At 34.5% G+C, this 25,179-nt stretch overlaps 1 protein-coding gene across 4 annotated transcripts in view; it reads left to right on the top strand.

Moving 5' to 3' along the window:
- LOC144312683 (uncharacterized) overlaps positions 1–25,179 on the top strand; it is a 2,041,845-nt gene that overhangs the window by 1,333,041 nt on the left and 683,625 nt on the right. For all 4 annotated transcript variants that reach the window (XR_013378226.1, XR_013378224.1, XR_013378221.1 and 1 more), the window contains one exon: positions 9,044–9,141. The gene's annotated coding sequence lies outside the window, so the exon portion shown is untranslated. The remainder of the gene's footprint in view (positions 1–9,043; positions 9,142–25,179) is intronic.

Raw genomic sequence — 25,179 nt, 5'->3', positions numbered from 1 at the left:
TTGTCTTCTCCTTTGTCTTTCTGTGTTTTAAATTTTCTATTGGAGATAAAATTCTGAATTTTTATTCTACTTTACATAAGTGCTAATACTTCATAGTTTTAATTACTGGATAACAAAGTTAGTGTCTTTTCAATAATTTTCTACATAAAAATAATATTTGATAACTTGTCTTGTTATTATCAAAGGAGCATTTAAAATATATCTGTTACCTTGCTATAAAATATATTTTGGGATTTTTGGTTGGAACACCTTACTTGTTTTTGAGAAGACTATTTCATTTGTTTTATACACTATGTCTTCCTTGCTATAGTTGGATGAAATTTCTGACTTTTAAAAAATGTTTTTAATCACTATATAATTCCAAAAATTTACAAGAATTTTAATCAGACCCATCAAAGGGACCATCTATGGCTGAGTGAGAGTAGGAGAATTCTGTTAACTATTTTTATTTATAGTTCAAAAAATTTTTATGAGAATCATTTAGGAAGCTGCTAATATACAAATAAACAGCATTCACAAGTGAAATGCATGTTTTCCCTCTGAGAGCTATGCTATTTTAACTGCTAAGCCATACCTAGGGGATTGCTTTCAAAGGAAATCACTAACAAAAAACCAAGGTGGCATAATGTGGAGAGTATCATTGCTTAAGGATATTTCAGAACTTAAGGGTTTTTTTTTTAAATATACATTATTAGCTTTATAGTAAACTTAAGGTTAAGCAAAATGATTTGGTGTTTGATAATCATTTCATGCACATAAAGCACTGGATAGAGAATAAGAAAAAGGAGATCCTTTTTTAGCTGGCTTGAAAATGCCAGGTTATTTCTTTTTTTTGTTTGTTTTTGTTTTTGTTTTTGTTTTTTAAATGCCAGGTTATTTCTATTCCTCATCTTGACCACGTAAGGAATGAGATGATGATTACAACTGTGACCAATCTGCATTTGAGATATTAGGCAAATTAACCTGACTTTGAACTCTATCAGTTGAAGTAATGGTAGTAAAATTGTTTGTCCTATCATTGTATTTATACTCATACTAGCTCGGGTTTTACTTAAAAAAAAAAAAATCTACACGATCCAGCTGGCCTAATTAAGTATTAAGTTTTAGGGAAATATCTCACATAGCTGCAAAATACATGAAACCATAGGGCTAAGTGATTATCCTGAACTACTGGGATGCACATTGATGAAACTGAGACAAGGCCTTTTAAAGACTAAGAACTATTTCCAGGCAGTGGTTACATTGTCCATAGCATGAGACACTCTTTAAATTAAAAAATAAAAAAAAAATAAATTTAACAAAATTTTAAAAATCTATTGAGGACATCTCTACTCTCTTCAGTTTAAAAATGGATTTCAAGTTGCCTCTTAGATGTGCCAATCTGAAAGCCCAGAGTGAAAGAGAAAGGGAAAGAAGAGCTCAACTATAAAGTTGGTAATATATTAGCTAATTCTTTTATGGAACATTTTGAAGCATAGGATATTAAATCACCTTTTCGTGTTCAGTTAGCTTTTGAGTCTGATAAGCATCAAAGCTGAGAGAGAAAAGCAAAGTCCAAAGAGACTGACATATAAGCACACAGTTTAAAAATTTAGAAAAAGAAGTGTTGTACCTTAAGATCTTTCTTGTAGTTATGCTGAAACTGCCACTAGTTTTGTAATAAAAACTGAAAATTTAAAAAAAACACAAAAACAAAAGAGAGAGAGAGAAAAAAAAAGAGGACCAGGTTGGAATCAAGTTTCACAAAGGGACATCAGTCGCTTTTTGAGGACTTTAAAACATCTGCAGAAAATGTCTTTCTTTTTGACTATTGATGGCAGTAGCAAATTATAGGCTCATTTCTACACCATTATTCAGCATCTGCCAATGATGACCCCCACACTTTGCCCTATAGGTAAATATATGTTCTTTGCAATTCCCAAATGGGTTGGTAACCAATGGAGAAAGATTTGGAAAAAGACGCCTCAATTTCATGAAGTACATGGAGCCAGTAGCTCATGACTGGATATTAGCTGAACTGCTGACCTCATAGTTGATAGAGCTTTCAAAAGTGCTTAACTTAGTAGCAAAGAGTAGCTGACCCTCTGGTGAAATCAGGATCAATACTTATTAAATACTTCATGAACTCTATTCATTTCTAAAACCGCCACTTGTCTGCCCTTCCTGTCATGTTCTGAATTAATTTGATATGTAATACAATTCTTACATTTTGTATTAGGTTACTTGTATGCTGAAAAGGGAAAGGCAAACCTTGGATGATGAGGGAGGAGTCTGTTATTGTTGTATCGTTAACTATCTCTTCTCCTTTTTTCTGAGAGATGGAGTATAACACCCTTCTAGAACATATTTTTTCATTACTTTCCCTCTATCCTCCTTATTATTGATAGGCCTAAAATCACAACCAAAACATTAAACATTTGTTATGTACTTTCCTTCCCAGCTCTCTGAACAAAAGTGATTTCTGTAAGGACAAATTAATCATTTTCCCCAAATACTCTATTGATTGTCTGAAATGAAGCAAAATATGGGATGTCAGAGTAATTATAAATGTATCTGTTAAAATTATTCTGAGGGAGTTCTGTTTAATATTTACTTTTTTCCTCTAGAGAAGAGTCAGTAAGACAAACTATATAATCTAGGAAATAAAGCTCTATATAGTCTCATTCTTGAAAGATAAAGTGTTAACTGTTTTTTTACAGAATTTTCTGATATTTATAATAAAATATTTGGGTATATTTCATTATAAATTATTTAATTAATATTGTTAATTATGTTTCCCTAAAACTTTCATTTTTTCCTTAACAATACACATTGAATATGCAGTTATTTACCTGGCCCTATGACATGTCATTGTATGGGGAAATTTTTAACACATTTTCTATTGGCTGGCTTTGGAATGTTTTCTAAATTGTTGATTATTGTTAAACAATACTGCTGTATACATTCTAGCACATCCATGTATATTTCTATATATTAGAATATTTCCCTTCATGAAATTCATAGATTTAGAATCCTGGCTTTATAACATATGTGCATTCTAAAGGCCATATCATTTTGGGCTTCATCAACATTGTATAAAAGTACCCATTTCCCCTACTCTGTACAGATAGCATACAATATGAGCAATCTTTGAAATCTTTGTCAGTTGTATAGTGCCTTTTCATTATTCTATTTTCTTATGCAGTGAAAAATCATTTTATCATTGATCATAATACGTATAAGTTTGTATACTAGATATAAATATGAAATTTGGTGACTTATCAACTCTAACCCATCTTCTATAACCTTTCCTCATTTATCTTTCTAGAGTCTATGTTAATTTATAAATATCTAAAATTTAGCAAATATTTTAAATTTTTTCTTGATTTGATAGCATTTCAGTTTACTTTTATTTTTCAAGTTAAGCATATTTTCATTACTTAAGTGAAATTATTTAAACATGTGAAAAATACACTGAACATTTTATTTCTCTCAGTGGAAAATTAAAGAACAAACTTGGTTCTTTGTTTTCTGGCTACATTGTTTGCAATAAAATTTGAAGATATAAGGCCTACTTTTAAAGTATTCTTTTGGTTATGTTATTAAAAGGATATTGTACTTGTTCCGTAGGCAAGCTTTCCACTTCTCAGTATTTCATGCCTAGAAAATAGCGGGATTGTCTCTAAGTTTATCCTAATCTATGTGATATGTGACAGATCTCACACCATAATATTTAATATAGTCTTGCACAAATGACATGATGCCATATGGTGTCTAAAATTTAAACTGAAAATCTAATTTTTGGATCTGATACTGGCAATCAATTTTAATAGTAAAATAATTTAATAAGGCAAGTGTAACAAAGTAAAATATAAAGTATTGATAATTTTACCTAAAGTTACCAGTCAATAATATTCAAAATCATTATTTTGACATTTACTTTAATTCAATTTTTAATGTAATCCACTCTACTTTTTATTTTTTTCACCTTGAAAATATTTGCTTCAAACATTGAAACAAAAAATATTGAAACATTTTTTCTCCTTTATTAATAAGAGTAGGATGTTGGTACTTCCCAAGGGTAAAATGATCTTTCTATAAGGTTATGATTTTGTTTGGCTTAGCTCTGCAGTTAAAAAATATTTCAATATTTTTTGACTAATACATATATATATTGAAAGATTTTTCCTGAAGAGACTTTATAAAGCAACAGCATCAATAATATTAACATTAATATTATCTGTTATCTTCACTGTTACTTGCAAATGAAGCAGGCATTATTTTTAATCTTTTGAAAACTGATACCCAAGGAGAATAAATGACTTCCCAAGACTCTAAAACCAATACCCAATAGTAAACCAGATTTTTTCTGACTGTTAAAATCATGAGAAGCGTGTGTGTGTATGTGTGTGTGTGGTCAAGCTAAAATAGACAGGGTGCTTAGAATGATCAAATTTAAAGGTGCATTTCCTTAAGAAAAAAGCATTTGTAGAAAAATGGGATGTTATGGAAATTCAATAGAATTAAAGCAAAGTAAATATGTGGATACAGTGGAACAGAGAAGTGGACAACTCATAGTTTTGAACTGGGGGTACATATAATTGAAATTCAAATAAAATTGATAATTTAGTAAAAATTATTTATTTTATCATAGGTGAGAATGGTTTAATAAAACTGCTGGATATGGGATCCCTGGGTGGCGCAGCGGTTTAGCGCCTGCCTTTGGCCCAGGGCTCGATCCTGGAGACCCAGAATCGAATCCCACGTCAGGCTCCCGGTGCATGGAGCCTGCTTCTCCCTCTGCCTATGTCTCTGCCTCTCTCTCTCTCTGTGTGACTATCATAAAAAAAAAAAAAAAATTAAAAACTGCTGGATATATCATTTGAGGGCAGCCAGGGTGGCTCAGTGGTTTAGCGCTGCCTTCAGCCCAGGGCGTGATCCTGGAGACCCAGGATCGAGTCCCACGTCCGGCTCCCTGCATGGAGCCTACTTTTCCCTCTGCCTCTCTCTCTCTGTTTCTCTCATGAATAAATAAATAAAATCTTAAAAAAACTAAAAAATAAAATCATTTGAATGTTGTCCTTCCTTCTATTGATGTGTCTCTTCAATATCTGTTTACCAATCTAACATCAAGACTTTCTACAAATTCATTCCTCCCTTTCAAATATATCTTCTATGACTCTATCACATTCTAAAATACATACTTTGGTCATTTGTAGTTTCATAATTTTGCTTTATTTTCCCTAGACCTGAGATGTTCTCTCTCCTATTAAATTATTAAACCAGATATTTCCAGTGTTCTGAATGCAAAAGATAGTTTTCTTCTGTATAGCTCTTTAGCCAATGCCATCCCCAAATAATCCCACTTCCTATGCATTACTACAGGATAATAACAACTCTTACTTCCTGACAGTTTACTGCATGGCTGATCATGTTTATGTGTTCTGCTTGTGATATCTCCTTTATTTCTCAGGAAAACTCATTAAGATAGGTAATATTTTGATCTTCATTTTAAGGATGAGTAAACTGAGACCAGAAGACTAAGTAAACTTCTGAAGATTGCGTATCTACTGCTTGACTCTGCCTGCATTGTTTGGCTTGTAACTGCTTATCATTATCCACTTTTCATCCTCATTGACATTTAATGAACCACATAGCTTGGATATTTTTATGTAGGTCATAACACAGAACAGAACAGTAACACATAGTAGGAGCTTAATAAAGTTCAGGGAAAACAATGAATATGCTTTCAATATTAAGAATGCTGGTAAGGCTTATTGCAGAGTTAAAAAATAAAATATGAACCCATGGTGATGTGGAACATTTAAATCTAATTTAATTATAATCTTTATATGAAGGAGAAAAAACTGCATGTGACAGCTGTGATATCCATAAAACTTTTGTTTAAAAAATTTTGTTTCTTATGTCTCAATTTATCTGTTTACACTGAATCTTTTTGTTTGTTTCTTTTCATATTTTTTTTTAATTTCAATAAAGCTATTTTCACCCATGTTAGCTTCACTGATATGGTTTTAGTAGTTCTTATCTGAAATCATCCTCAGGAATTTTTTTTCTTTTTGGCTATTTCAAAAGCGAAAAAATACTTAATATCAGTATGAATAACACATGTGCTCATTGCAGCATAATGTTGGTGCAATCTGTGCTTGATACAGTTATAAATAAGTCTTTGAAAGCATTTTTCTGTATTTTAAATAAAGGCTATAGAAAGCCACAAGAAGGATCTAGTCTTGTTAATATCACAAGCTGTTTCCCCACCTGCACTCAGAGCAGCTTTAGTACAGCAGCTGTTTGGGTTCGTGTTGGCACATCACTGTCTGCACAGGAACCCCATGGTTTACACAGAAAATGAATAGGCCACAGTTCCAATGGGGGTCTTTAATAATCCTTCCTCTAATGCTACCATGTGTGAGCATTGGGCTTTGAAGGGGTGTGAGGTGTGAAGTTTCAGGAGGATTATATAAAGCTACTCAATTTCGAAAGGTAGAAAGAGCATTAGAAAAACTGAGAGTGCCTTTGCATTCCTCCTGCATGTTGATCAAATGCAGTTTATATTGATATTACAGCTTCATGTCCAGCATGTGATAGCAAGTAAAGGGATTGGTATAATTATGCAATTCACTCCATCCGGCCTCCTTTAACATTGACAAACAAAACCCAGCACAGATGTTTCATTGATTTTATTTACCAAATATTAGCTGTGAAAATATTAACCTGATGGGAACAAATATCTATATAGTAGTACCTATGGAGATTAAATCCAAGAAGGAAGAAATTTACATATTGGATTTATCTATGTATAGTTGGGTGGCCATTGGACATTCAGAAATAAAACTTTTTCTTTCTTTCTTTCTTTCTTTCTTTCTTTCTTTCTTTCTTTCTTTCTTTCTTTCTTTCTTCTTTCTTTCTTTCTCTTTCTTTCTTTTTCTTTCTCTCCTTTTTTCTTTCCTTCTCTCTCTCTCTCCCCTTCCCTCCCTCCTTTCTTTTCCCGTTTCCCTTTCCTCTTCCTTTCCTTTTCCCTTTCCCTTTTCTCTTTCTCCTCTCCTCTCCTCTCCTCCCCTCCCCTCCCCTTCCTTCCCTTCCCTTCCCTTCCCTTTCCTCCTTCCCTCCCTCACCTCTTTATTTCTTTCTCTCTCTCAATGCCACACAACCTACTAAAAATATCATCTGTGACAGTCAGTTAATTATGGTCTATTAGTCCTTGTGCTTACTGCTTACCTGACAGGTAAATTATTTATTGAATTTCAGGAATTCATTTAAAATGAAGGACTATGTTCTAATAACTCTTCTTTTAAAGTACTTCCAAGGACCCAGAATTCCCCCTCTAGTTGCTTCTGAGCATTTTGAGGGGACTATAGCATGATAGAGGTGAATTATTACAGTCATTCACTTAAAGACATACTGTGTGGAACTGCAGAACCAAAGTCCTAGAGCCTCATGAGCTATCTACCACCTCAAATTAAAATATAAGTGCCAAAGATCTTTAAGCATTGAGGATGGCCAGTATTAACTTAAGGAATTTTTATCTCCAGTAGTATATGAGAACAAAAGTAAAAATTTGCTCAGTCCACCATCCTTTGCCTCTGTGAATCAGGTACTGTGCTAGGCACTTCAGAACTAAATGATGTATAAGACTGATACCGAAAGAAACATTCACATTCAAGGAGGGGTGATAGAAGTGTAAACACATGAGTGCACTAACACCCCGGTATAGAGACATCTTCAAGGAGAGGGTAATAAACTCCTTCAGGATGTAAAAGCGGGAAGGCCTCTGACAAGATAACATCTTAAAACAGGACTTAAAAGAGTAGAACTTTTCTAGGTGGATTAAAAGGTAGGATGAATCATATATACAAAGTGTGATTATAGATTAAATGGAGCTTGGTATTGCTTAGCTTCAAAATCAACTGGAAGAGCATACAGACACTGAAAAGATGAGTCTGCAAAACAGGCTAAGGCCAGATCATGAAAAATATTTTTGTTTTCCTACTGATCTCAGGATGAAAAACTATTGATGTGAAATAAGTCAAAGGCTGGCACGTTTTTATTTATGTTTGGAAAGGTGCTTCCAACAGTGCAGAGTGGACTAGAGAGAGGTCTATGTAAGGGTGACTGTTTGGGGGAATTTTTCTATAGTACAAAGCCAGGTAATGGGAAAAATGGTAGGAAACCTTTAATAGGAGACACAAACAAGGAGATATTTACGAGATGGATTTTCCAGTGTTTATTGAACTGCTGGAGTGAGGAAGAAGTGGATAACTTGAACATTTCTGAATTGATAAATCTTCTAAGCTCTTTTTCTGAAGATTCACAAAACATCATCTCCTCTTATGTTTTGTCAGATGACAGTGACTTTTCTGTTCACTGCTCTGAATTTTTTGAACCCCTGAGTACTATCCTGATCTTATGCAACAGAATATAGACAAATTATAGACTTGTAGTGTAGGACAACCAATGACTGCTTCTAGTACAGCTTGCTGAATATTTGGGGCCTCTTAGGACTTGATGACAGATTTTTAAGCCACATATTAAAAATGATAGTAGCTACTACTGGCCTCCTTAAGGTTAAAACAGCTTCCAGTTTTTGCCCTAATATTGTCAAGAATCACAATTTCTTTCCCAGAAAACTACTCTAATTGGATTCAGTGGACCTTGACTGGCTTGTCACAGCTATATTCAGGGTGAAGGTGAAATCTTTGAGGAGTTTGTTCCTAGAAACAAGAGCTGAGCATATCTGATAAAGGCATTTAAGAGTATATATCTTTATGTAGGTTTTTTCATAGTACTTTCCATCATTTATATTATATAATAATTATATATATATAATATACATATTTTCTATTTTCTGTATTTTACTTATAAAATAATAATTTCTAGGAAAAAAAAGAAAGTTCGTGAAGGATGATTTAACACCCAAATCGTATGCATGTATACTTACATTTTTGAAAGTTTATCAATTAAAGGAATATAAAACTTGAGAACCTTTTTTTTTTTTTTTTTTTTTTTTTACTGTATTGAAAAGATCTCAATTTTAAATTTGCAACAGGTGAGAATTTGCTACTAAGGCTACACTGTTTATGAGGAATTAGGCATGAGACCTGAGTAATTACATGAACGAAAGAGGAACCTTAGTAACTTTGTAAGGTAAGTGCCTCCTTTAAACTTCTAAAATCTGGACGATATAAGAGGCCATTATTTAAAATAATTAGAATTGATTTTTCTTGATAAGTTAGAGTAAAGTTAATTTACATTTCTCACTCAAATTCCCTTAATTCATACTTTGGTGGCGGGTCCATCACCACGTTTATGCTATTTTATACACTACACAAACACACACACGCATGCACACACACACACATATATATATGAATATACACACATATTAAATACTGAAAAAACATTGTCAAAAGACTATCTGCTAGGCTAACAAGTAGAAAATGTGATCTTTTTTTAAAATAACATGAATATACCAAGCGTTTCAATATTTTGACGTCCCAGATAGTAGAATCACGATGTTGCAACATGTTCAAATATGAGATTGTATGTATTTTGGTTCTAACTTCCAATTAAGACAGGGACCATTTTGGACTTAGCCTATTTCCTGGGGAGCCACAATGATGTTTTCATAAGTAATAGGACACAGTTTGTCTCTTCATTCATTTACCTAAAAGAAATGTGGCAGGGAAAAAGTTGGAGGTAAGGACTAAAAGTGTGACAGATATACGGCATGAGAAACAAAGCTCCCTAAAGAGAAAGTAAATGTTACAAGAGAGAACTCTGTTGGAAGGTGAGCCAATCAAAGTTGGTTGTGCTAAATGAAGCGGCTAAGAGAGAGGTGCCTCTGACTTCTCAAATTTATATTAAAAAATTCTGCTGCTCACCTTTCACGAACCCGATTCCCTAACAAGCAGGTTGACATTAAGTCCTTCGTTCTTTAGAAATTTTAATATTTGGGGAGTATATGGAGTGTGTCACCTGGAAATGTAAAAAGCAATTCTTAAGATATGGCACTCTGTTCCAGTTTCATCAGGATGTAATTCTGTTCTTTTTAATGAGTAGTTTGATTATCACTGTGGAAGTGAGAATACCTGAATTCTGAGGTGCTATACAGAAATGCAACTGAAAAAGCAAGCAGTAATCTTCAAGTAGATCAGTTTCTGAAAGTGGCATTACTTTCATCCATCAGTGATATTAAACTGTTTGTCTTTTATTGAAAGGCAGAAAGAGAAGGGACTAGACTTTTGCAAGGTTTAATACAATTTGAGATGCTAACTATAACACCTAAAAGTAAGGGTATGTTTATGACATTTTACTGTGTTTTGTCTACTTTCTGAAAAACTCTTATTCAAGAAAGAATTCTGATAATAATGCACTAAATGGGCTCAGTGTGGGGTTGAATAAGTGCTGCTCTTTTGAAAGAGACCAGACTTTTTCAGAAAGTATTAAAATTCTGCATTGATAAGAAAACTTTTGACTCTCTAAATTGAGCCTCATAAAGGATCTCTTTTAACTGATCTTCACTCTGGCTCCATAATGGGTGGGTGGGAATGAGGGAGGGGAACTTTTCTACTTCTCTCAAACCCTAAAAATTTTCAAATCTTTTTCTTGTAATTTTTGATTAATAGCACCCTTGATTTTGATTTATATTATCCCATTATTCATTATATGGGAGAAAGAGAAGTCACTTTTTTTCCAATTGAATTTTAAAAATTAGGGCTAGCAGTGATGGAATTTAAAATCAAATTATCCTGTCAGAGTGACAGATAAATCTCAAGAGAATCTAATGAGATTTTCCCCTGGCAGGATGCTAAATTTCTCCCTTTCCCAGATTCCTTCATTCCAGATTTTGACTGTGAGTGACAGTGAGCATCTATGTTTTGAAATATGTTATTATTTGTGTTATTTGATTCTTATTTAGAAATTCTGGGTTGGCTTCCTTGCTTATTTGTTCTAGGTTAAAGGGGAAAAATATACATAGATGTCAAGTAGGCGCATTTTTTCCTATGGAAAATTGTGGGTGATTTCCATATACTTGAATTTGGTTAAAGAGAGCAGATTCACCAAATTCTACCCCTGCCTTTACACGTTACTATTCTTAAAGAATCCCTATTATAGAAGTGGAGGTGGTGTAAATATGATACAATTTTCTTACAATACTGCTCTATTCCTGTTTAGCTTTTTTCCCTTTCCTCTTTATTTTCTCATTATCCTCAACTACATCTCCAGTGCTTTCACAGTAATAGATAGACCTTTAGAGTTCTGTATTCACTCAACAATTTTGTTTTATATAATCATGGATTTAGAGAGTCTCCATTTTTGATAGCTAAAAAGAAACTATTATTTGCTGTCTTTATTTATTTTTTTTTAAACAATTTTTTTTAATTTTTTATGATAGTCACGCAGAGAGAGAGAGAGGCAGAGACACAGGCAGAGGGAGAAGCAGGCTCCATGCACTGGGAGCCTGACGTGGGATTCGATCCCGGGTCTCCAGGATCGCGCCCTGGGCCAAAGGCAGGCGCCAAACCGCTGCGCCACCCAGGGATCCCTATTTGCTGTCTTTAAAACACATGACAACAACTCTTAAATGAACTAATGGATGTGCACTTCATTTCTCTGCGATGGAACATATCTAAGATAAGCAAGCAGTATATCAAATGACATTAACTAAATAACTGAATTGTCAAATGATAGTTTAAAATGTCTTGCAGAGGCAAAAGGAGTACAGAAAAAAGGATTTGTTATTAAGGGGCACTCCGTATTAAGAGATTGTGTTAGAGTAGAAGGAGCATTGCAATAGGAAGTTTGACTCTCGACTGAGCCTCTTTCCTCCCTCTGAATGTGGAGTTCATGAATAGCTGTAAGCTTTAGTTTCCACAGAGCAGAAGCTAGGCAAAAGCTGCAGCTATAGCGAAAACTTTGTTTCTTCATTATATTTTTGTCTTGAATGTTGTTGCAATCCCTAAAACAGAGGATATTAACAAGTAAGTATCCCCTGAGAAGCCTGCTCTGGTTACTCAATTATTATCCCAAAATGAGGAATAGTGAGGATATTAGGTAATAATTCAAAGAACAGATGATACTCAAAAGAAAATGTGGCAAGTTACCTATGTGTGGGCCCTGAAGAGCCGTACATACTGTACATTAGTTAAGAGTCTTAATAAAAGAACAGAAGGAAGGGAAAATAACACAAAATGAAGAATGAATTACTTAAGATTAAATAGTTTCTATTACAGAAATAGGCTACACGTAGAGCTAATGGCAGGCATTTTCTACAGACAGATGGACTGCTCTCATCCCCCAATCGTATTGATATGAAATGAAGTCTCTGTTAAGATTCATTTTTCCTGAAAAATTTGCATATAAATATAAACATCATTACTAGGGGCTAATTGCCCTGTAGGAACTAAAATGTGGGAATTAACATCTTTAGTCGTTTTTATTATTATTTTTTAAAGTATCTCTAACACGCATCATGTTTGGTACTGCATGGCTGCAACAGATAATTACCACCATTAAGAATCTCAAACGCAAAATCAAAACCATTTGGAATGGCTTCCAGGGCAACCCAGCACAGTAAGTAGCCACCAAAATGAGTATATGAGGTTTATGTTCATGCATATTCATAAGGGTACTTAATTCGACATTCATGGTAGGGGGCTTTTGAAAGCTTGTCAAAAGAGCAGCCCCAAAACAAGACCAAACATCAAAGGTAAGAAGATGCAGTACATCTCACGCCCACACACATACAAATATTGCTTGCAGGAGGCAATGAATAACACTAAAGGAATTATTTATTTTAACTACTCAGAGGAGATGGAAACTTCTGCGAAGATGTAAACCACGAACCTTTGCCTTTATCATTCATCTTATTGATCAGAAAGGTCAGGGGTATAAGTTATTCAAAGGATGGATCTTAGGCAACAATTCTGGACAAATGGGCAGGTAGCCTTGTGTGATTTATGTCCCTTGCTTGTGTAGGATATGAGGAAAAGTTTGAGGGCATGTCTTAAGAACTGAAAAAAAAAAAAAGTGAAAGAATACAACCATGGCTGTGACACTGACTGTATCTGAAACATTGCCCATTTTGTGGGTACGTCTGTGTATTTCAGTTTACAGGTGCTGCCTTGTTCAACTATTGTGTTCAGAGGCGATCTTGCTGACATTATACTTTTCAAAACCATTTCCATGACATTCAGCAAATGTTTATTCTGGTGGAACAAATCTGTTAAATTATAGATTAGAAACAGTACAAAGAAACCTTTACAAATGTTTCAGTTTCAGTTTTGCACAAAGCAAACAGCATTATATTTAAATGAAGCACTCCTTGTTAGAATAAAACATCTGCACAAGAAGGTACTATGCCTGATTTTTTAATCCTCTTTCCTTTCCTTGATGAACATAGTTGTCTGAAGTTGTGAAAGACACACAGAGTGTTGGGGATGGTATCTCTTCAGTTCCTTTCAAATACCCACCTCTACAATTCCCTCCTGCTCACCTGTCATTTTCCTATCTTTTCTAACTCCTTTTCCTTACTTGTGCTCCCCACCCACACTTTTCCCTCTTAATTCTCCCTTATTCCTCAGAATGGTATAAATATAAAGCAGTGACTCTTCCCATCATGGTGGTCTCATAATTACTTAATGCACATGGGCATTGAATTCTGTTCAGTCACTCCTTCACACCTGTGGACAATCATTATGGTGGCAAAGTATTAGAGAGTGACAAATTGGTGTTTTTAGAAAAACATTGCTTGCATCATTGCCAGGGTGCTACCAGACTCATCATAAGTTTCCAGTGACCTGTTTATGGACATATTTTTGATCCATAAGTCAAATTTGAAGTTGTTTTATAGGTCAGAGGAGAGGTGAGTTTAATTTAGTGATTCTTTATGAAAGATTTGTTTTTAGGGCTAAATGTTATCTCAAAATGACGTAAATCATTATTTTTTAAATTGCTGAAAGATGCTTTTAAAAATTGTTTATGATACTTTGTGTTGATAACTAAATAAATAGATGATGCTGTTTAGGAAAAAATTGCAAAAAAAAGACAAAACTATCTAAAATGCTGACTCTTCAAAATCAGACACTAAAAAATGTCAACATGGCATAAAAGAGTAATAGAACTTAGGTGACTAAAAAAAAAAAAAAAAGAACTTAGGTGACTCTGTCCTTTAAAATGTATTTTTAACATGCATTTAAAACACATTGAAGCGTATTCTAAATTTTGGAACATATTAGGACACAGTACATTAAAGAGCAGTATGCACAAGAATATCCAGACAGATAAATAAGAATGAATAGAAAACACAGAAATATATGTGTAATCACATGTATATGAATTCAATGCATAGAATTAAAAAAATACCACAAACCATTTGCAAAAGAAGGATGACTTAATAAATAGATTTGAACATACTGGCTATTTTTAGGAGGGGGCAATAATTTAGATCCTCATTTCACATCATATACCAAAATAAATTCAAGAGGGAAACACAGAAGCTGAATTTATAGATTAATGGAAAGTCAACGTAGGGTAAATGTAAAGCTAAAATCTTATAACGTAATGACAATTTAGATAATTACTTTTTGTGATCTGTGGACTTCTAAGCATAAACAAACTTTCAAAGTATGAAAGCAACAGAGACAATTCCAAGGGAAAGATCAAAATACTTGAATTAAAATTTACAAACGTTTATACATCAAAAAGTCATTATTAGCAAAATAAAATGATAAATAAAAAACTGGGGAAGTACTTTTCAAAAGTACAGAGTTAAAGAATTTTAAAAACACTCAGGTCTTTTTTTTATTGGTCAACAATGGTAAAGAAGTTTCAAAGTATGAGAACTACAAAAGAATAATAAGCATATGAAAATAGTTTAACTTCAGTTATAAGGGAATGAAAAGTTTTTTAAAAACATGAAAGAGCCCTTTTTTGGTTTTGTTTGGTTTTTTTTGCCATCTAACATAGCAAACATAGCATAAAAAGATAAAAATCCTCCCTGTGTGTTTTGGGAGACATAAGCAGTCTCATAGACAACTGGTATGTGTGTAAATTAGCAACAACATTCTGAAAAGCAGTTTTTACTACCATGGAATGGGAGCTTGACAAACTTATAAAAAATACATTACCAGTTTTAAAAAATCCTGGGTAAATGATTAGAAATTCAGAGAATCCCATAGAAGAAAGTATTGCTGTAACAAAGAAAAACTTCAATTATTTTTACCCTACGCATCCTTTAAATGCTACCATTACTCATTAAAGTAGCATAAACAGTGTGTTTTCTCTATATATTTACACTGACTGGAAGTTGCTTTCCCAACCTTGATTTATAATCCACCTTCAGATTCTCAAGGTCTGTGTGACTGTCACAGTGATTTCTTAACGAAAAATGCCCAAGTCCTCCAAATTAGTCAACATAGAGAAAGATACGGAGGGCAATCAGGCTTTTGTGCAGGTAAGAGGTTGGTGTAGAAGGCAGAGAAGCTCCAGCCCCAATGCACCTTGAAGCACTACAAGCTTAGCAAGATAGGAGAAAGATATTTAGCAACTGAGGATGATGCATGTTTGTTCAGCTCGTAGCATTTATTCATGCTCTATTAATAGCATAGTGAGGTGCTTGGCTTACAAATGGGAGTATGATAAAATGATACATCAAACATGAGCTGTGATGTATGGAAGAGTAGAATTTTGAATAGGAAATATGTGTGGGGATCCCTGGGTGGCGCAGCGGTTTGGCGCCTGCCTTTGGCCCAGGGCGCGATCCTGGAGATCCGGGATCGAATCCCATGTCAGGCTCCCGGTGCATGGAGCCTGCTTCTCCCTCTGCCTGTGTCTCTGCCTCTCTCTCTCTCACTGTGTGCCTATCATGAATAAATGAAAATTAAAAAAAAAAAAAAGAAAGAAAAAAAAAAAAAAAGGAAATATGTGTGGTGCATGTGTGGAAGCAAGAAGCACAGGGGTAGGAAACATATTTATCTAGACTACTATTGTGCTCCAAATATGTGACACATAGTGGCTAGTTCCTAAATATTTTTTGAATGAATGAATATTTCTTTTATGGACTAAATTGCTTTAATGCATACTTAAGATTTGGGCACAGAGAAGGGGGGGAAAAGAGAAAAGTAAAGTTATAAGGAACAACATGAACAGAGGCAAAGAGAAGGCATTTGTGCTTAAAGTTTTTAAAGGAAAGAGTTGATGTAGCAAAATAATTGTACAGGGAGTCATCTGCAAAAGCTTCAATGACCTGTTTTAATGACAAGATTGCTGTGCTTTATAGTATGAGTATCTTGACTTCTTAAAATAATGCTCAATTATTTTTCAAAGTGATGGCATCAATTTTCATTCTCATTTACAGTATCTTATATAAGAGTTCATGTTGACTCACAACCTAAGCAGAACTTGATATTGCCATGTTTCTAAATCTTTGCCAATCTAATAAGCAAAAAATTGGTAAATGTCCTTCTCAATTATACTTATTGCTGCACTTAGTCTTTCATTCTTCTTTTCCTTGTGGTAAAAAGATTGCTTCTCAGCTATCAGAGTTATAAGTCTCATCTGTTTGTTAAGAACTTTTCCTATTAGATTCTCCAATATTTAAATAACCAACTATCTTTAATTCCCCATCATTTTAGTCGCCTATGTATAAATTTTATCTCCAGTTACAGTAATGTTTCCCTAGAGCTACACTGTCTGATATGGTAACCACCAGCCTCTTGTGGCTATCAAGATCTTCAAACACAGCTTAGTTTAAACTTAACTAGATTTTTAACAGTTTCTACCCAAAAAAAGTAAAACATCTTATTAATAATTTTTATATTGATCGCATGTCAAAATGACAATATTTTTAGATATATTTAGTTAAATAAAATGATAAAAACTATTTTACCTGTTTCTTTTTACTTTTCTTCATGTGACAAAAAGTTGAAAAATAACAATTGTGGCTTGCATTGTATTTTTATTGGAGAGTGCTGCTTTATAAGATTATCAGTAAACACCTTCCCAAATTCAACATTTATTTTTAGTTCATTTGTTTCTTCTCTCATTTTCTTCCTTCGTTCTTTCCTTCTTTCTTCCCTCCCTCCCTCACTTTCTTCCTTCCTTCTTTCCTTCCTTCCTTTCTTTGTCTTCAGTTGAGAAGACAATTTGTGAAAATATTATCTACCCTCTACATGAAAATCTCCCTAAATAAACTAATGTCCTAGGGCTTTCACAACCTTCTCTACTCCATCATTCAATTTAGGTCTACTCTTTATTATTAATATTTTTCTAAATTTGTATTAATTTTTTCCCCATGACTAATTAAATGTCAAGTTTAATAAAACTTTTCTTAACTCAGAAATAGTTTCTCAAAGTTTTCCTCTATTAATACCAACATCCTTTTAGTATAACATAGAAGAAAGTGTGCAGGGGGGTGTTGGGGACCTTTAGGAAAACCAAGGGATAGAATGGGTCTGGTATTGGAGTGTAGGCTTGCATGGTAAAATATAGTACACACATTTAAGTGAGAATTTCAGATGAACAATGAAGGCAGCCCAGTGGCCCAGCGGTTTAGCGCTGCCTTCAGCCTGCAGTGTGATCCTGGAGACCTGGGATCCAGTCCCACATTGGGCTCCCTGCATGGAGCCTGCTTCTCCCTCCGCCTCTCTCTCTCTCTCTCTCTCTCTCTCTCTGTGTGTGTGTGTGTGTGTCTGTCATGAATAAATAAATAAAATCTTAAAAAGAACAATGAATAATTCCTGTTTTATTATTTATGATATTATCGTTGTTTATAAGCAACAAAAATAAGGCATGGGACACACTTATAGTAATAATTTTTAAAACCTTGTATTTGTTACTTATCTGAAATGAAATTTTAGTATCCTGTAGTTTTATTTGCTAAATCTATCAAGCTTATCAGAAAGAAGACTAGCACTGCTTTCCTTTTGGGTAGGGCAGAAGAAATGACTGGATTTGGGGTACACAGAATTGAGGTATCAAATCCTGTATTTTCTAGCACATATTGCTCATTGTTTTGTGTGAGGTCCACCTCTTGTTTCTCATTCATTTATTCATTATTTCAATTTTTACAGATTCCTAAATTTTAATTATGTCCCCACTCTCCTTCTAAGTGTTTTGAAATGTACCTGTTTTTAGATATGTGGATCACTGTGTTTTTTTTTTTGTTTTTTTTTTTTAGATTTAATTTATTTATCCATGAGAGACACACAGAGAGAGGCAGAGACACAGGCAGAGGGAGAAGCAGTATCCCAGCAGGGAGCTGGATTCAGAACTTGATCCTAGGACCCCAGGATCATGCCTGAGCCAAAGGCAGACACTCAACCACTCCTATGAATGGATCCTATGTAGTTTATTTTTAAGTAAGTCTCCTCTTTCTTCAACACCTTGTCCTTTTGTTCAAATCATCTGTCAGTAAGGCCAGCTCTAAGAACACATATGTTATCTTTCACAAAATATAGCCTTGCTTAGGGAGAGGAGTATATGATAGGTGAGATACTTGATCAATTTTGGGATCAAAATGATGCTTGTTTAATAGAACAATTCTATTAACTGAGTAGGAAAATTAGTAGTTATTTAATACATTCTGTGCTAAGATGAATATTAGCACTGAAATGCAGAGGAAGGACAGTTTAAAATGTTTTTGCCCCTTCCAAAATACTACTAATACATTTTAAATTTTTAAATTTAATTTAAATTAATTATATTATATTAATTAGTATAACAGTGCAATATTGGTTTCTGGAGTAGAATTCAGTGATTTATCACTTACATATAACACCCAGTGTTCATCACAAATGCCCTCTTTATTACCCATCACCCATCTAGCCCATCTCCCATTCATGTCCCTCCATCAACCCTCAGTTTGTTTTCTATGGTTAAGACCTCTTATGGTTTGTTTCTCTCTCTCCTTTTTTTTTCTCTTCCCTCTTCCAATATGTTCATCTGTTTTCTTTCATAAATTCCATATATGAATGAGATCATATGATATTTTTCTCTAATTTATTTCACTTAGAATATGCTCTAGCTCCATCCATGCTATTGCAAATGGTAAGATTTCATTCTTTTTATGGCTGAGTTATATATATATATATGTATATATATATATATATACATATATATATATATATATATATATATATACCACATCTTTTTATCCATTCATCAATTAATGGACATTGGGCTTTCTCCATAGTTTGGCTATTATTGATGATGTTATTATAAACATCAGGGTGTATTTATTTATTTGTTTGTTTGTTTATTTATTTTTATTGAAGCTCAATTTGCCAACATATAGTATAACAAACACCCGGTGCTCATCCCGTGAAACACCCTCCTCAGTGCCCATCCCCTAGTCACCCCAGCCCCCCACCTACCTCCCCTTCCACTGCTCTTTGTTCATTTCCCAGAGTTAGGAGTCTTTCATGTTTTGTCACCCTCTCTAATTTTTCCAAAGTCATTTTCCCTCCTTTCCCTTATAATCCCTTTCACTATTTCTTATATTCCTCGTATGAGTGAAACCATATGATGATTGTCTTTCTCCTTCAAAGCGGTATTTTTGTATCCTTTGGATAAATACCTAGTAGTGCAATTGCTGGATCATAGGGTAGTTCTATTTTTAACTTTTTGAGGAAACCTGATCCTGTTATACAGACTTTGCCCTGTTTATTACACCAGTTTGCTTTCCCATCAACAGTGCAAGAGGGTTCCCCTTTCTCTGCATCCTTGCCAATACCAATTATTTCTTGTGTTGTTGATTTTAACCATTCTGATAGGTGTGAGGTAGTATCTCACTGTGGTTTTGAAATGTATTTCCCTGACGATGAGTGAGGTTGAGAATGTTTTCATGTGTCTGTGAGCCATCTGGATGTCTTCTTTGGAGAAGTGTTTATTCATATCTTCTGTCCATTTCTTAACTGAATTATTTGCTTTTTGGATTTTGAGTTTGATCAGTTCTTTATAGAATTTGGATATTAATCTTTTATCACATATGTCATTTCCAAGTATCCTCTCCCATTCTGTAGGCTACGTTTTAGTTTTCTTGATTGTTTCCTTTGCTGTGCCAAAGGTTTTTATCTTGTTGAAGTCCCAGTAGTTCATGTTTGCTTCTGTTTCCCTTGCCTCTGGTGATATGTCTAATATGAAGTTGCTTGGCCATGGTCAAAGAGGTTTCTGCCTCTGTTCTCCTTTAGGATTTTAATGGTGTTCTGTGCCACATTTAGGTCTTTCGTCCATTTTGAATTTTTTTGTGTGTATGGTATTAAGAAAGTAGTCTGATTTAATTCTTCTGCATGTTGCTGTCCAATTTTTCCAACACCGTTTGTTGAAGAGACTTTTTCCCAGTGGATAGTCTTTCCCACTTTGTGGAAGATTAGTTGACCTTACAGCTGTGGGTCCATTTCTGGGTTCTTTATTCTGTTCCGTTGATCTGTGTGTCCATTTTTGCACCAGTGCCATACTGTCTTGTTGACTACCACTTTGTAATATAGCTTGAAATCCAGAATTGTGATGCTTCCAGTTTTGTTTTTCTTTTCCAGGATTACTTTGGCTAGTTGAGATCTCATGTGATTCCATAAACATTTAGGATTGTTTGTTCTAGCTCTGTGAAAAATGCTGGTGGTATTTTAATAGGAGCAGTATTAAATGTGTAGATTGTTTTGGGTAGTATACACATTTCAACAATGTTTGTTCTTCCAATCTATGAGCATGTAATGCTTTTCAATTTGTTTGTGTCCTCTTCAATTTCTTTTTATTAGTGTTTTATAGTTTTGAGAGGATAGATCGGAACTATGCTGAATTTTTATGAGTTCTAGCAGTTTTTTGGTGGAGTCTTCCAGGTATAAAGTGTCATGTCATCTGGAAATAGTGAAAGTGACTACTTTCTTGCCAATTTGGAAGTGTTTTAGGTTTTTGTTGTTGTTGTTGTTGTTGTAGCCTGATTACTGAGGCTAAGACTTCAGTACTATGCTAAATAGTAATGGTGAGAGTGGACATCCTTCCCTTGTTTCTGACCACAGAGGAAAGGCTCTCCGTTTTTCATCATCGAAGATAATATTAGCAGTGGGTCTTTTGTACTTGGCCTTTATGATGGTGAAGTATATCCCATCTATCCCTACTTTGTTGAAGGTTTTTATCATAAAAGGAAGCTTTATTTTTGTCATAAGCTTTTTCTGCATTTACTGATAGGATCATAAGTTATTATCCTTTCTTTTATTAATGTGGTGTATCACACTGATGGATTTGCAAATATTGAACCACCCTGCAGCCCAAGAATAAATCCATTTGATTGTGGTAATTTTTTAAATGTACTATTGAATTCGATTTGCTAGCATTTTATTGAGAGTTTTTGCATTCAGGTTCATCAGGGATATTGGCCTATAATTCTCCTTTTTAGTGGGGTCTTTGGTTTTAGAATCAAGGTAATACTGGGTTCATGGAATGAACTTGGAATTTTTTCTTCCATTTCATTTTTTTGGAACAATTTGAGAAGAATAGGTATTAATTCTTCTTTAAATGTCTGACAGAATTCTCATGGAAAGCCATTTGGCTCAGGACTTTTGTTTGTTGGGAGATTTTTGATTATTGATTCAATGCCTTTGCTGGTTATGGGTCAATTCAAATTTTCTATTTCTTCCTGTTTCAGTTTTGGTAGTTTGTAAGTTTCTAGAAATTTTTTTCATTTCTTCCAGATTGGCCAGTTTGTTGGCATATAATTTTTCATAATATTCTCTTACATTGGTTATACTTATGTGGTGTTGGTTGTGATCTCTCCTCTTATATTCATAATTTTATCTATTTGGGTCCTTTTGCTTTTCTTTTTGATAAGTCTGGCTTGGGGTTTATCAGTTTTATTAATTCTTTCAAAGAGCCAGCTCTTAGTTTTGATAATCTGTTATACTAGTTTTTATCTACTCTAGTCTTTATTATTTCCCTTATTCTGCTGGCTTTAGGCTCCATTTGCTGTTTCTTTTCTACATCCTTCTAAGTGTAAGGTTAGGTTGTATATGTGAGATTTTTCTTGCTTCTTGAGGTAGGCCTGTATTGCAATATACTTCCCTCTTAGGATTGCCTTTGCAGCATCCCAGAGATTTTGGACTGTCTTGTTTTCATTTTCATGTGCCTCCATGTTTGTTTGTTTATTTATTTATTTATTTATTTATTTATTTATTTATTTATTTATTTATTTTTAAATATTTATTTATTCATGAGAGACACAGACAGAAAGGCAGAGACATAGACGGAGGGAGAAGCAGGCTCCAGTCAAGGAGCCCATTGTGGGACTCAATCCCAGGACTCCAGGATCACGCCCTGAGCAGAAGGCAGACGCTCAACCGCTGAGCCACCCAGGTGTCCCAGCCACCCAGGCATCCCTCCATGTATTTTTTTAAAAAATTCTTTAATTTCCTGGTAAACCCATTCATTCTTTAGCAGAGTGTTATTTAACTACCATGTATTTGAGACATTTCCAAATTTTTTCTTGTGGTTCACTTCAGGTTTCAACATCTTGTGATCTGAAAGATGCATCGTGTGATCTCAGTCTTTTTGTACTTATTGAGGCCTGATTTGTGACACAGTATGTGATATATTACGGAGAATGTTCCATGTACACTTTATTATTTTTTTTCCATGTACACTTTAAAGGAATGTGTATTCTGCTGCTTTAGGATGACATGTTCTGAAGACACCTGTTAATTCCTTCTGGTCCACTCTGTCATTCAAAACCTTTGTCCTTGTTGATTTTCTGCTTTGATTATCTGTCCATTGCAGTGAGTGGAATGTTAAAGTCCCCTTCTTCATCTCTTGTTACAGTCTTTGTTTTAAAATCCAGTTATCTGATATGACAATGGTGACTCCAGCTTTCTTTTGACATCCATTCACATTATAGATGGTTCTTCATCCCCTTACTTTCAACCTAAGGTAAAAAATGAGTCTCTTGTAGGCAGCATATCCTTGGAGCTTATTGTTTTGTTTTGTTTTGTTTTGTTTTGTTTTTGTAATCTATTCTGATACTGTATGTCTTTTGATTGAAGCATTCAGTCCATTTACATTCAGAGGGATTATTGAAAGATATGAATTTAATGCCATTGCGCTGCCTGTAGCGTTTCTGGTGATGTTCTCTAGTCCCTTCTAATCTGTGTTGCTTTTGGCCTTATTTTTTTTTCTCCACTCAGTGAGTCTCCCTTAAAATTTCTTGCAAGGCTGGTTTAGTGTTCACAAACTCCTTTAGTTTTTGTTTCTCTGAGAAACCCTTTATCTCTCCGTTCATTCTGAATAACAGCCTTGCTGGATAAAGAATTCCTGGATACATATTTTTCCCCTTCAGCATGTTGGATATGGCCAGCCACTGTCTTCCAGCCTATCAAGTTCTGTGGACAGATCTGCTGCAAACGTAATCTATCTTCCCTTGTAGGTTAAGTACTTTTTCCCCCCTTGCTGCTTTCAGGACTCTTTCGTTGTTTATGTGTTTTGTGAATATGACTTGCCAGTCATGATTTGCCTTGTCAGTGGTTAGCTTTTTTAATTTAATAGAATTCTCTGTGTTTCTTGGATTTTGATGTCTGTGTCCCTACCCAAATTAGGAGTTTTCAGTTATAATTTGTTAGAATAAACCTTCCTCCCCCTTTCCTTTCTTCATCTTCTGGGACTCCTATGGTGCAAATGTCATTGTTTTAATAAGTTGCTGAGTTCCCAAAGTCTACCTTTGTGATCCATTACTTTTCTTTCCCTTTTCTTTTCAGCTTCATTATTTTCCATAATTTTATGGTCTATATCACTAATCCACTCCTCATTTTTATGGCATCAGTTTGAGTTTGCATCTCAGTTTTGGCATTTTTAATTTTGGCCTGACTAGATTGTAGTTTTTTATCTCTGTAACAAGGATTCTGTAGTGTCTTCTGTGATTTTTAAAGCCCAGCTAGTATTCTTATAATCATTGTTTTAAATTCGAGTTAAGACATCTTACTTATATCTGTACTGATTAAATCCCTGGTCATGAGTTCTACTTCCTGTTCTTTCTTTTGGGGTGAATTTCTATGTGTCATCATTCTATCTGGAAAAGAAAATAAAAAACAAAACAAAACAAAACAAAAAACAAAGAAAAAGAAACAAACAAACAGAAACAATAAAAACTAGATCCTGGCTGTGTGTGTGTGTGTTTTGTTCTGGTTATTAAAAGAAGCTAGATCAAAAAATTTAAAATAAATAAAAGAAAGGAAAAGTAAATAAAAAAGTTAAAAACATGCATATATAAAAAACATACTTATAAATAAAAATTAAAAAATAAAAATTTTAAAATGTATTGAAAAAATAAAATAAACGAAAAATAATTTTAAAAATAAAGAATAAAAGTAAAAAGGAAACTAGATCCTATTTCTCCTAGAGCTGAATATCTTCAGCACTCTATAAATTGTAGATTTGGTGCAAGTAAGTTCTTTGTGCTGGTCTTCTGGGGGAGGGGCTTACTGCACTGATTCTGAGGTGGACTTACTCTGATGGAAACACACCACCACAATGCAGAGGGGCAGGGCTTGGTATAAGTGGCTCCAGCCTCCACTAGGTGTCACTGTTTTGCTCCCTGAAGGTTTTCAGTGCAGGATGAATATAGTGGTGCCCGACTCCCTAGCCCCAGAGATGAAAGTTTGAGCCCTGCACTCATCAGGGAGCCATCAAAGAAGAATAATCAATCACCCTTCTTGTTTCCCCAGTTTCCAGCAGAACCCTGAATTGCATTCGCCCTGCTTGTGTCCAAGTTTTTTTTTTTTTTTTTTTTGTCTCAGGTACTTGACTGAGTTTCAAAACTTGAAATCTTAGGGACTCCCTCACCATGGACCCACACTGTTCCTCTGGAGGAGGGTCTCACCCTGCTTTTGCTGTTTGCCAGCCTGTCCCAGGAATTCAGTGGCACTACCACAAAGTGGTTCACAGTTTATGGCAAAATAGAGCAGAAAGGCAACACCAAGACTCGCTGTTCTCAGCAAGCTCCCCTGCTCCTATACCTAGAAACAGTGCAGCACATTGGTGCCAATCATTATTCTGGAGACCCAGAGTATCCTGAAACCACGCTGTCCCTCTTCGAATTCCGCCCCGTTTCACCACCTAAGCGACCTTCAGTCAGGCATGTTCCCCATATTAATCTACTTCTAAAAGTTCAGATGATGTGCTCCATTGCTTATGATACTTTGAAGT

This window comes from Canis aureus, chromosome 4 (assembly GCF_053574225.1).
Source record: "Canis aureus isolate CA01 chromosome 4, VMU_Caureus_v.1.0, whole genome shotgun sequence".
Classification (NCBI taxonomy): domain Eukaryota; kingdom Metazoa; phylum Chordata; class Mammalia; order Carnivora; family Canidae; genus Canis; species Canis aureus.
This window is presented reverse-complemented; position numbering and strand designations above follow the sequence as displayed.